We start from the raw sequence: 13,083 nt of genomic DNA on the forward strand, positions 1-13,083 counted from the left end.
AAATTTATCTGCCCTTTAAACACAAATTTTGTTCTTGATAAATTTTAAAACCTACTACATGAGGAAACGGTACTAAGATACTTTAAAATGTCAACATTAACCGATGTAAATGTTCTTGTTGCCAAAACGAACCAATCTAGAGCAATAAAACTAGTCTGCCACCAAATAAAAGGAATTACGTTGATTATATTTTAGATGACGATGATTTGCGAAACAAAAATTCCAATTGAAATTCGTTCTAAAATTGTTATTACATGAAGAAATCGATATACATATATATTCGTGAAGAATGCTGTAGGAATGTATTCCGATATTTAAATACTTTTAAATAATATGATTTCTAAGTAAAGGCGTGCGAGTAAGTTACGGCTGTGTATGGTACTACGGAGCGTATACCTACCCCTGCAGGGAAAATTACTAGTTGTGACCTAGAATACTACCAGTTTGCGTTTCAGCCCAAATAGTTTACGTTCTATCCTTTTTGTTTAAATGGCGATACCCTACGAAATGTCAATTGCCAGGCTATGCATAAATAATTTTAAATAACTATACTAACTTACATTGATTTAAATTGAAAAATCTTAACCACCACCAAGCGAACTCGGTAGTCTTCACGCGGTGCCACAACCGACATTTGTAAGAAAAGCAATTAGTGTTTATTTTTAGCTTTGGCGATTCAAAGGTAAATGTCGCTGAACGCTTAAATTCGTAGAAATTGTGGAACTGGTAGGCTACCGCTTTAGCACATACTAGTTAATGAACTGGTATTTTTGCTGATTGGTGTGACTTTTCACTGCAGGGTACGTTACATACACAACTACAGTTATATGAGCACGAGTTGTTATTTTGAATTTTTTATGATGCATTTTTTAAGTTTTCATTTAAATACAATTTCGCAATGAAATCTTTGAACAACTAAAGTCACTTAGTGCAATGTTCAACGTAAATGTGCCAGCATTTCAACAACTCGTGAAATTTGCTCATATGTATATCGTTACAAAATCTAACCCTTAAATTGTCTTAGGTATTCGCCTCGCATGCAGGGTTGAAAAATGGAAATTTTAGATTGTACCTAATATCATAAAATAAATGTACCTAAATGAGACAGATTGTACCTAAAAAAGTTACATCATTAATTTGTAGTTTTTTTTATAAATGTTATTTAAAATATGTATACAAAAATGGATGTTTTTTTTTTTAACTGAGCCTATATCTATAGACTACATATAGTCTAATGGGAATCGGAGAAGCGTTGTTTTTGTCTAATTTTGGCTACTGAAAAATATTGGCGAAAAAGACAAAAAACACACTTTGCGAAGTATACTTCTTTATCCAGCTTTTTATAAAACAACAGGAAAAGTCTGCTTATTTATCCGATTCCTTTCGATAGGTGCAGCAAGTTTAGAGAAAATAATCAAATTCCAGGAAGTAACTTCGACAGCATTTTAAATATATTTCCAGAAATCAAAAAGCGAATGTGGGTCAAATAGCTATAGTTCTCATATAAAGAAAATATGAAATTTGAAGACATCCTAGACACTGAACTGTATGTGTGAATAAAGGCTGGTTTTCATTATGTCATATTTTGACAACAAAATTTGTCGCCATATTTTGACACAACTTTCTTTCCTTTATCGATGATATTATGGGCCAAAAACTTACAAATAGCCGCTTTAGCAGCGGATGTACACGCATGAAGGCCTATTCTGATCTAAATCAATCAAAATACCATCTTTTAATCCCATTTGACAATTTGTTCTCACTCATTTGGCCGCAAATGCCATTGAATTTGACTTAGTGAAAATAACCGTTAAAATTAATAGAAAAAAAATACGAATTTGAGGATAGCTAAGCAAAGTGTTAATTTTTCGTAGTGGCTGCTCTAAATGCAATGTAAAATGTTTAAGATAATACATAATATGACTTTTTTAATTTCTTCCTTTTGACCACTTTTCTTTAAAATTGTTTTTCTTCAAAATGAAAGCAAAGTAAATATACTAGCATGGTAAAGGAAAAAGAAAAAAAAAAACTAAAATGCATCTGATCAAAAGATGATTGTACCTAAAATCTAGTGTCTGTACCTAATGTACCTTTAAGTCATCAAACGTCGGAAAAAGGTACAATTGTACCTACTTTTTCATCCCTGCTCGCATGATGAATTATACTTATAGAGCGTGGTTTTTGTAGGATGAGAGAATATTTTACTTCTTAATTGTCAATCACTCTTAGGCAGCACTTTTGGGAGGGTGGTTCTCCATTGGATTTCAAGGCTAACATTATTATCGATGTCAATGCTGATTCCCAAATATACGAAGAATTCTACTTTCTAGAAATTATAATTGTCATAATGACGCGACAGCCGAAGCCCAAATGTGCTGACGTTTGCTTGATGACGGGGATACTTGGTCTTAGTCTAATTTACCACTAAACTTATTCACTTTGTATCTATATCGGGCACAGAAAATTGATAACAATTCGATCACTAATTGTGGCGTGTATCAATGTCAACAGCAAGCGCCAGTGATTTTTGCTCTTGCCAAAAACTGTGCCTGACTGATTCAGTTCTGCAACTTTCATTATCTTCTCCATATCAGATTAAGGAAGCCACACCTTAGTCGCCTTGTCTGGAACATCGCCTGGTATCAAACACCTAAGAAAACCGTCTGATAGTTTTGTACAAAGTCGCTTTAAACAACCGTATTAGTTTCGCAGGGATAATAAATTGAGACAGCTTCCTTTAACGCTAAGTAAAGCGTCTTTAAAGTAAAAAAAGGGAGGTGAATGTATGTAGATCGTACACTCACATGGTCTATCATTTACCCGAGCAAAGCCACACTGATAAGATTCATCCGTTCGTTGGCGGTGGGCTTCAGACCTTCACACAATACACTCGATAAGACCTTGTAACCTATGCTTAGAAGGCTGATCCCGCGGTAGTTGGGCGCGTATGGCGACTTCGCCTTGGACAGAGCAAACTTAAACTCCAGTCGTCGGGCAGCATTCATCTGACCACGTTCTGCATAAGAGTTGATGCATGCACCTTATCAACTCCTCGCCACCGTACTTGAACAGCTTAGGTTGGTGTTATGCAGAAAGTTTGTTTGGCAAACTGCGTGCAATTGTTGTTGCAGCAAACTCGGAGAGTGCGAGTTTGGCGACTCTCACAGCAAACTAATTTTGTTTGGAAAAACTGCAGCAAATTCGGTGTTGTCATATACAAAAATTTTAAATTGTGCGCGTTATGTACATCTGAAATTCTTATTTCGTGTTGGCAATAGCCATGAAAACCATAATGAACGTGCAACCCTGTGCCAAACTCGACATAACCACCTCCGAACAAACTAAGCAGCCGCCATTTAATTTGGCAAACAAAAGTTTGTCTGCATAACACCGACCTTAGCTGGCAGGCTGTCAGCTCCAGCGGCTGTGTTGTTTTTGAAGCGAGTTATTGCTATTCGTACCTCGTCATAGTCAGGCGGTGGACGATCGTCTCCGTCATCATCGACTGGGGGTCGGGCTCGTCTTCTCCACTACTTTCAGTGCTCCATAATTTAAATACGCTCTGGACATCGGACTCTAGGTAGCCATAGTTGTTCTCACAAGAGTTCGCCCAAGTCTTGAAACCTTTCTTAAGTCGCCTAAGGATACGTTCACACAGAGAACGGAGCCGAGCCGAGCGAAGCCGTTCCAAGCTGAGTGTAGCTTTCAAATTGCTGTAGTCAAGGCGAATTAATATAAGGTGATAGCAGTTGTACATAAACAAAAATTACATGTATTTTGTTTTTGCTTTGGCGGCGTAAACTAGGGATGGGCACCGTTTTCAAAAAATCGGTTTTTTGATTAATCACGGTTTTTCATTCAGGTTTTAAACCGTTTAAAAAAACTGGATTAAAAACCTGATCTTTTCGGTTTACCGAAAAAAAACCGAATTATAAAAACACTGAAAAAATCAAAAAAAAGTCGATATCGAATTAATCTTAATTTTCACTTCGCCTATAGGTATATTTTCTTCTTTAAAATTTACTTACTGCTGTGCAACGCAAATCAATTAAAACAATATTTTTGCTTTATTTTGTATAACAACTTCATTTCCAAAAAATAAGAAATATAATAAAGCGTTTGGCATATTTAAGCAAAAACAAACTTCATTTAACAAACAAAAACTTTTTGTAATAAAAAACATAATCACAATTTCACCAACACGCCGCAAAATTTACAAATTGCTTCTTAGCTAGCTTTTTCTGTGAAATGTAACCACAAAGAACTTCTCTTATTTGTAGGCGCCATACTTGTAATAGTTTTGAATGGCGTTTTGTTCTCAGTGAACAGTAAACTACAACATTCACAATCGACTTCACAATCGATTATGCTTAGCTACCAGATCAGCAAAAAATTTAGTAGTTAATTTCGAGTTTTTGGTACGCCGTAAAATTTTATTCTCATCTCGAAGATTTACAAAATAATTATCCATCGCTGGGAAACGTAAAAACCGAATTTTCGGTTTTCGGTTTTAGAGAAAAAAAACGATTAACACCTAAATTAAAAAAAAGACTGAAAAAGATCATTAACCAAATTCAAAAAAAACGGTTTTCGGAAAAACCGATCTTATTTGAACATCCCTAGCGTAAACTGTCAAAATCAAGGCGAAATCATTTGACACTACTCGCCAAGGCGAATTTATATCTGACAGTTCTATTATTCGCTTGATTATATTTTGGTTCTATTAGAAAAAGTTAATTTGTTTTAGAGAGTATTTTAAATGTTTTATATATGAAAAAATTTGTCTTAGTGGATTTGGAATACCCACCAAGCATGCACAACAAGCCAACGACACCCTCTTGGAATAAGCACATGTTCAGGAGGCGGTGCAGTTGAATCTGTTGGCTAAAATTCCTGCTACCCACTGGCAACGTGCACACAAAAGCTTTCAAGCCCCACTAAACATCTAATTAATGCAATGGAACATTGGCACAGCTGACAATTCAGTGAGAAATTAATGTTTCTACTCTTAACGAAATATGCATTCTTGGGATGTGTCCAATGAGCTGCGTCAGCGCAAGCAGATGAGTTACTTGAAATTAGGAAATCGCTAATGGCATGTCCGAATTTATTGAAGCAGCCCGGCGGACCTTAAGGATGTAATGCAGGTTGAAGTGTCTAAGATTATAAAATCAAAAGCATTGTCAAAATCGCTGGAATTTCCTCGAAATACTGGAAGTGTTTAAGCCGCGTCCCCTAAAAGTGGATCTCGATGAGCCGNATAAGACCTTGTAACCTATGCTTAGAAGGCTGATCCCGCGGTAGTTGGGCGCGTATGGCGACTTCGCCTTGGACAGAGCAAACTTAAACTCCAGTCGTCGGGCAGCATTCATCTGACCACNTTAACCAAATTCAAAAAAAACGGTTTTCGGAAAAACCGATCTTATTTGAACATCCCTAGCGTAAACTGTCAAAATCAAGGCGAAATCATTTGACACTACTCGCCAAGGCGAATTTATATCTGACAGTTCTATTATTCGCTTGATTATATTTTGGTTCTATTAGAAAAAGTTAATTTGTTTTAGAGAGTATTTTAAATGTTTTATATATGAAAAAATTTGTCTTAGTGGATTTGGAATACCCACCAAGCATGCACAACAAGCCAACGACACCCTCTTGGAATAAGCACATGTTCAGGAGGCGGTGCAGTTGAATCTGTTGGCTAAAATTCCTGCTACCCACTGGCAACGTGCACACAAAAGCTTTCAAGCCCCACTAAACATCTAATTAATGCAATGGAACATTGGCACAGCTGACAATTCAGTGAGAAATTAATGTTTCTACTCTTAACGAAATATGCATTCTTGGGATGTGTCCAATGAGCTGCGTCAGCGCAAGCAGATGAGTTACTTGAAATTAGGAAATCGCTAATGGCATGTCCGAATTTATTGAAGCAGCCCGGCGGACCTTAAGGATGTAATGCAGGTTGAAGTGTCTAAGATTATAAAATCAAAAGCATTGTCAAAATCGCTGGAATTTCCTCGAAATACTGGAAGTGTTTAAGCCGCGTCCCCTAAAAGTGGATCTCGATGAGCCGCTGAAGAAGAGTTTGAATATAAAAAGCATTAAAAAATACATGCACGCATATGTATTGTTAAACATAAATTTTTGTAGTGTTATTTTAAATGAACAGAGTTATTATAATATAATGTAGTTTATGCCATGATAAAAATATTTTGTTTTTATCATGGTTTATGTCAAATTTTAAGACGTTGTTGAATCTTTTTGTGCTGCTAATCATTATTTCCGCCTCATCACCCGAACCGGAATCAATTACTGTACTGTGCTTGTCCAAAAACCCATAATGCAAACTAGGGAATTTACGACTATTTACGACGGGCTATTACGACTTGCATGTTGTTAGCAGGTTTTCTCACGCAATCCGTTATCTGGTCATACTTGTAGGCTTCAACGACTTTCATCTCGTCAAATGCGAGTACACAAATTTTGTGATCGTCACAGAGTTGAGACTTGTGTTCCATAAAGTCATTTGTAGTATGGAGTATACCTTCGCTAATGTCGGTTTTGCGATACCAACGCTGCAACGTGGAAACGTGGGGGAGCGGAAACGCTTTCTCATACAAATGATTGTATGCTCTGGGTCCTGCAGCATGCAAACATATTGCGTCGCAATCATCTTTCCACGACCACTTCACAGATCTGTCTATAACCAATAAAGGTAACACATGGTTCTGCATTTAAACAAAAATCAATAAAACATACTAGGTACAATCATTTTTCTAATTTGACCCTCAGTGAATATTGTTTTTAAGGAATTAATAACTGCATTTACTTCTTCTAGTGAAGTTTGCAGTTTCTTGTTTTCTCCCTTAATCTTGTTAAGCTCTTTCTTCAAGTCAGATATTTCTGACCGGGTTTTGGGTTTTGTAATTACAAAGCTAGAAGCATGTTTTAGAAATAATTGCATTCACATACACATGAATTTATACTCATATGCATATGAATTATATGCACTTACTCAGTTTGTGTTTCGCAGTCTTTAACACTGACTTCAATGCATTCAACTGGCGCTATCCAATCCCACCCCTGAGCGTTAGTAATTTCAGTTAAATCTGGCGTATTTGTATGCACGAAACCCACTCTATAACATTTAATAAATTCAGTTACATAAAATCTTATAAATATATAGCTTACTCTAACTGTTCATAACTTAAGTCCACTGGCAGGGCTGGGAGGCAGTTGGAGCTCGTCGAGGCAAATAATGACTGAGGCAGTGGTTCGGCTGGGAGGCAGTTTGTACTTGTCGGAGCAAATAACGAAGGATGGTATGGTACGGCGTTCGGCATCAAATTCGCCCGTTTTGCTCCGTAAATAATGTCGGAATCAGCAAAGTGATCCGCACAAATTATATCCCTAGCCCGAAATTACACTCTGCTCGCCTGGGTCCACAAGATCTTTCGCGTCTCGTTGGTCGGAATTCGAAAAAAACGGACCCTTACCCGGTTCTTCTTTCTTTGGACACAAGAGGCACTTTCCCATGTTTCTTACTTTTCAAACTTTTTCACAAATAATTCACAAAACTTCACAAATATTTTGAAAACTAAAGTCAGCTCACGTTAAAGAAAACAATCAGAATGTAAATAAGCTAGGTGAATTCGCCTTGTAAACAACATTGTATTTGACATTTTAAGCCGGGAGGCGAATAAAAACATCTCATCAGCTGATCTAGTAACACCTTACATAAATTCGCCTTGGCTGTAGCCACAGTATACAGTAAACCAGCCATTGACAATATGCTTATTTGAAAATTAATATATGAAATATTGTGAATGTATAGGATTTTTTTTGTCATGAACCCATAGGCAACGACTGATGCAAAAGTGCCCACAAAAATTTGTTGATATATTTGAAATGTAAATTTGAACAGCAAAATTCGTAAAAAAATAATTATAATAAAACAAAAATATTTTTAATTACTACGTGGGAGGTGGGCGTGGTTATTGGCCAAAATTTAACACTAACCTAAATTATACCAAAGGCAACTTCGGCACTGACTTTCTTAAAATACCTAAATTTTGTCCGAGCTAACGTGTTTACAAACAGAGAGGGCACTTTCTTATCTGCATAAACCGTCTTTACTTGCATTAATTCATGCATTATCCTCTTTCAAATGTGAATAAGCGGCTGAACAAATACATACAAATTTCGTGCATTTGAAAATTAGAGGGTTCTACCTTAAGCTAAGGAATACTAGTTTTACCGCCTAATCGATGGAACTATTTTACAAAGTCAAACCACCATTATTAACTCAAAGTTGTGTTCGGAACACGGTTTGACTTATGTAGGAACTGCATCCAGCCATAATCGCTTACGTTTCACGCTTGATTTGCTTGGATTTTTTTTAACTATTTAAATTGGATTTCATTTGGATTAAGGAAAACGACAACTAAGAAAAAATATCAACCAATACATTCAAACAAAATGTCAAATAAGCATACCCCGCAAAAATATTCTGGGCGCTCAGACTATATGAGTCGGAAAGGAGGCCTAGGTAGGTAAGAAATATGAGTTTCAAAAACAAAAATTTTTTTACTCTTATATGAATCTTTTAAGATTAGGATATTAATCATTACAATGAAGTCGGTAAGATCTGTTGTGAATTTCGTTTAAAATGGGGCCGCTGCTTTCGTATGAATTCCCCTTTTCTGCAGCTGCATTCCAACTGGTCGTCGCAAACTGTGGATTTATCCGACTTTTTTCTTGACATAACACCGTATTTACGTAACATCAATAACATAGGTACGTCCATTTAATAGTTACGGCTTTTGGCACGCTAAAATTGAAAAAGGGCACAGTGTGCGCCGCTCGGATTTCTGTGTGAACAAATTTCTTGCATTTTTCCTGTCGGCCAGCATTTCAAGCTCTTCACACTAACGTATTTCGGCCTCTCTCTTTTTATTGCTATAGCTCGCGCGGTACCCGATCGCAGCATGGCCCTGTGGGCGGAATATTTTTTCCCTGCATCTTATCCGCACTTCTCATCGTATCAGTTGTTCTTTCGAGCTCGCTGTGTACGTACGTCCAAAACACTGGAAGCATGCTTTCCTGCATCCATCACAACATGATCGATTTTGTTTCTAATTTTTCGATCTGGAGACAGTAATGTAGGTTGATGGATATTTTTATTTTTGGAACCTGGTGCTACAGATTACCCTGTCTCAGGACATTACGGGCTTTTCGTCTGGATGCTGAATTTTGCGACGTAGAATTTCGGAACATTCATCTTAGGATAAACTAGTTTTTCCTAGGCTAAACTAGTTCTATATAGATCCAATATATCCGTCCAATAACAAGTTGGACGCCACAATATTTTGGACTGCGTACCTGAAGTTGGACTGATGAGGTTTTTTTTTTTTTGAAGTGCGGCCGAAGTCCGCCTACGCGGAAAGGTGATCTGCGCAAAAATACTGTGGCCCCTTATCTAGTTTAGCCTAGGCAAAACTAGTCTGTCCTAAGTTCGGGTTTGGCCGGTAACATATACATGATATCGAAAACGTCGATAACAATGTGTAACTGGGAGGTAGTGATAATCAGGAACAGACCCTTAAACTTACGTTCGTAACCATAAATATGTATGTATGTATATATAATTCACACTTTGCTTTTTGCCCATATACTGTAAATTGAGTCGGAGAATAAGTTCACATTTTATAAGTAAGGCACAATGTTACTTGATTAAGTTACCTACACCAGGTATTCTTAAATTATAACTAAAATTTCATTCATGAAGCTACAACTAAAAATACACCAATCAAGTTCATTTATGCAGCTGACAGGCTGTTTGTCATACGTCATTGTATACATAAGTACACATACAATTTGCAAACATATTTTTAAGCTCAAATTCTACGACTTAAGCAACACATGTGAAGAGGTCATATGATTCGTGCTAAAAAATTATGCAGTTGTGTAAGTTTGTGAGAACATGTGCACTTGAATTACCCAAGAGCAAAGAAAAGAATAACGAAAAAAGTAAAAAGAACAACATAAAAAATAACAACACAAATCAGGTTAATGCAATAACTGAGAAATTCTAGACAAAAACAGCTGTAAGCATCCATACTTATGTACATACGAATGTTGTACGTTCGGATGCCAGTCATAGCACAGTGGTCTGAAGAAAACGACAACAAACCCTCTCGCACAGTGAAGCAAGATGCAACATATGTAGAGAATGCACCCACATACGAGTAGACCAGTAATAAAAAATTCACACATTTGTATCCTTTTTCGCCATTGTAATTTACTAGTCAATGACCGCTTACTTCGCGGTGCCTAATAAGAATTTTTGGTCAATGCAAGAATAGCTTTGAGCAGCAAAAATTGTTTTGTCAAGTAAAAAATTTGTAGTTTCGGTTGAAACGATTATATAGAGCAGTACCCTCCTCACACAAAGGCCAAGTATAAGTAGCCTGTGGTACCATATGGAATACTAATCGCTTTCGATGTCATGAGCTTTACCGATGGTCTTACTTTCGCCTGTGAGATCTCTGCCAAACGTGCGAAATTGTCTTTTACGATATTGCAAGTACAACATTGGTCCGATGCGTCAACGGATAGTCGTTTAAGTCGTTATAAGGAAACTGAAGAGCATAGATCTGCGTTTACCGTTATAGGAGGGCCAAGAATCCTCGCTGATTTACAAGATGATAAGTTTTCCCATACATTGGGTTGAATATCGTTCATATGAAGCAATTGATTGATTACCTACCGTGTTCTTTCATGGAAGGATGAGGTCGAATATTTCCTTACTAATTCGCCACTTTTACAATTCGTCTTTATATCCAGGCGTCCAAGGACATATGTATATGTATTAATTTGACTCTATAAACCTGGGCTAACTCAATTAGTGATGTACGGCATTCAGTAAGGGAATTTGTATTGTCTTGATTCCGATCGGCGCTGATCAATATTTGGTACCGCAGATGAAAAATATAAAAATATATATATAAATATATAATAAAGCGTTGGACATATAAAAACTAACTTCATTTCCCAAAAAAAAACTGTTTTAATTTATAATTAAATACATTTCGCTCTTTACTTCAATATTGTCATAATGCCAAAGTTCTAGCGAGATACTGGTAATCGATATAGCATGAAATTTTTACACAACATAAAAGAAAAGGTATCGGTAATTTCTGCAAACTCAACTCCAAATTTGTATTTTTTGGATTATGACACTATTGAAGTAAATGAGTGATGAATGTATACAATTATATATGTATGTATGTATGTATATCGTCACCTGAAATGCAGAAGAACGTAACAAACATCGTCATTGAAATGCAAAAAGTCGTGACCTATAAAAAATTAAAAATTCACTTTTTGATTGCTATAGCGGATTTCATTGAATTACAACTCGACACTCAGCTTCCACTCTGCAGTATCAGCGCGATATTATATGAATTTCTTTGCATGCAGTTCCAAAGCCTAGTTTACGCATTCATCATCTTTACGCTGGGCTCGGCTTTCAGCGTTCACTCTGCGGAAGGCCTAAGTGTAAAGCTTTGAGGGCTGCCTTTCTGCCACTGAAGAAAAATACTCTTAGTTTTCTTTAGGTATTTGATCAAGATTTCGTACTGCATCCCAAATGGCAAACACTTCTACCTGATACACCCGTGACGCGGCGAAGTTCCTAGAATATCTGAATAACCAGAAAATCCTTTGATCCATGAACTGGTTTCTTGCAATTTCATCAAGCGGAGGTCGGGGCGGGCTTAAGAAGCAATGACGCTCCGGGGCGTAAATGGAACCCTTTGATAATAATGCTTATTACCTCGGTTTCTTTTTCTTTGCTATAATAAAAACCTTCAGATATCAATTACAAAAAGTTTACCTGCGTGCTTTAGCTTGAGCAAATTTTTTCGATGGCTTTGCACAAGCCAATCTGAGTAACAATCACGTTTTCGATAGATAAGATAGCTACGGTCACCATCCGTCCTGTATTATACGGGACAGTCCCCTTTTTTGACCCATTGTCCTGGTAATTTATTTATTTTATACGGGACGCCAAATGTTCTGTATTTATTTTAATGTCCTGTATTTGTCCCGTATTCGGTGTTCCAACGCCTTAACAGCTCATTAAAATGACATGCCTATGAGCGAGTATTAAGTGATGTTTGTATATGTTCGTAATTTTATTTATAAACAGCTATTATTTTCTAATCTGAATGCCTGTGATTCGAATCGAGGAATACATACAGTGGCCAAAATACAAATTAGGACTCGACATTTTAGTAAGTTTAGGCTATTTTTCCTTAGTTTATTTAATGTTTATTATTTATTTTTATGAAAGTAAAGCTCTTTTCCTAACAAAAACCATATAATACTAAATTTCCAACTTTGTGCAAAAAAAAACTATAAAAATTAATTCTGCAATGTTTCGCCAAAATTTCAAACTTTTTAATTAGAATCTTTAGAAAAAAATTTGGTTTGCAGTTTTGTAACTCATTAAAATTGAGTATAATAAAGAGCGAGTGGAAAGTGCTGCTCATTTGCTTCTCTTTCAAAAAAAAAAGTTGAACATACTTACTTTGTGTGAAACAAATGCGTAACACCGTCAACACAAAAAAATTGCCAAAAATTAGTGGTAAGCCTTACCGACTTAAAATTGCACTCTATTATACTACAATTTAACGAATTCTTTTTAACAAATTTACGGAGTAAAAATCTCGAGAAAATTATCCTACAAATTTGTGATGTTTCTATAAGGATACTGTTTTAGGGAAAACAGTGTGGAAAAAATTTCCAAAATTATTTTTTGTCCCGTATTCGGCTCTCATAAATATGGTCACCGTAAAGATAGCTTAAGCGTTTAATCTTTCTTGGGACGTATCATTAGAGCCTAGATACGTTTTGATGAGCTGCGATTTCGAAAAACTTCGCTCTCCGCTGACAACAGTCACTGGCAAAGTCAACAAAATTCTGAGAGAAACCCCAACATTAGGACATACATCGACCACATTTTTCTTGACGAAATTCAAGAACCTCCAATGGCCATTTGATCGATGCAGGTTTAAT

General features: G+C 36.4%; 1 protein-coding gene across 1 annotated transcript in view; it reads left to right on the plus strand.

Moving 5' to 3' along the window:
• Pde8 (phosphodiesterase 8) overlaps positions 1-13,083 on the plus strand; it is a 280,798-nt gene that overhangs the window by 770 nt on the left and 266,945 nt on the right. The gene's annotated exons all lie outside the window — the stretch shown is intronic.

The sequence above is a fragment of the Rhagoletis zephyria genome, unplaced genomic scaffold, assembly GCF_001687245.7.
Source record: "Rhagoletis zephyria isolate East Lansing unplaced genomic scaffold, Rhagoletis_zephyria_1.1 Rzeph_scaffold_00103, whole genome shotgun sequence".
Taxonomy (NCBI): domain Eukaryota; kingdom Metazoa; phylum Arthropoda; class Insecta; order Diptera; family Tephritidae; genus Rhagoletis; species Rhagoletis zephyria.